Source organism: Grammomys surdaster, unplaced genomic scaffold, assembly GCF_004785775.1.
Source record: "Grammomys surdaster isolate TR1022 unplaced genomic scaffold, NIH_TR_1.0 64, whole genome shotgun sequence".
NCBI classification, from domain to species: Eukaryota; Metazoa; Chordata; class Mammalia; order Rodentia; family Muridae; genus Grammomys; species Grammomys surdaster.
In genome coordinates, this window is record NW_021604566.1 from 12,666,060 (window position 1) to 12,667,118 (window position 1,059).

Genomic DNA, 1,059 nt, shown 5'->3' on the forward strand with positions numbered 1-1,059 from the left:
GCGGCTGCTGCTGCTGCGGCTGCTGCTGCTGCGGCTGCTGCTGCTGCTTCCTGGGCAGCTACTATTGCTGCAAGACACTGCACTGCCTGTGCTGAGCTGAGCCAAGGGAGTTGAGCCCTGGTGGAGGGCTGGCTAGTGGGCAAGCAGAGTGCAGGGAAGCTTCTGGTGGTGAAAGCTTTGCAAGAGCAGTATCTTCCCAGGCAGTGTTACCTCTCCTGTGACAGATGCTCTCAGTCAAAGGAGTAATTTTCACACACTTTTATTCCTTCTTATATACAATTTTAGGGTGGGTTGGGTCTGACAACAGGTGCTTCCTATTAGGAACAGAGCTCAAAAGTCTACATGAGGAGGGACTTACGAGCATTGATCCTATGTTACTGATGGCCACAATTCTCTCTATGGATGGCTGTGGCTACTTGACAGGTGCCTGGAGTTGGGAGCATGCAAAGTTCCTATTGTCCCTCCTGGGTCTCTGGTGCTTCAAGCCCAGTTCCACCTTCCCAGGCTTCCCCTCATGGTCCACTGCTCCACACCAGATTCTGATCCCTAACTACTGTACATTACTCCAATTTAATGTTCATCAGCTTCTCTTAACTACAACACAGAACATCTCCTTGCAGAATGTGAAGGCTCAAAAAGAAATGGAATCTTTCCCATCTAATTTAGTAAATCTCTAATATCAACAAAGTTTCTCTAAGAATTTTTCATAGCAGAAGTATAAAAGGAAAATAAAACAAAAACCACTCAAAGACTCTTAAAGAACCCTGCCCAGACTCTTCTTCTGAAAGAACCTTTAACTAAATACTAGCTACAGCCTACAAATAAAATTCATAATTAAAAAAAAAAGTTAACACTCATTTAGAAGCAATTTGAGGCTAGAAGAAAGACAACCAAGACACTACTTCAAAACTTACCAGAACTCCTTAGCTACTCTCAGTTTTTCACACATATAATCTAGACAGATGGTAGATGGTTGACTAACTGATAGATCAGTCAATAGATGATAGAGATAGATAGATAGATAGATAGATAGATAGATAGATAGATAGATAGATAGAT

The 1,059-nt window shown here is 42.7% G+C and overlaps 1 protein-coding gene across 4 annotated transcripts in view; it reads right to left on the minus strand.

The window, feature by feature from the left end:
* Xkr9 (XK related 9) overlaps positions 1-1,059 on the minus strand; it is a 32,108-nt gene that overhangs the window by 11,915 nt on the left and 19,134 nt on the right. The window lies entirely within an intron of this gene.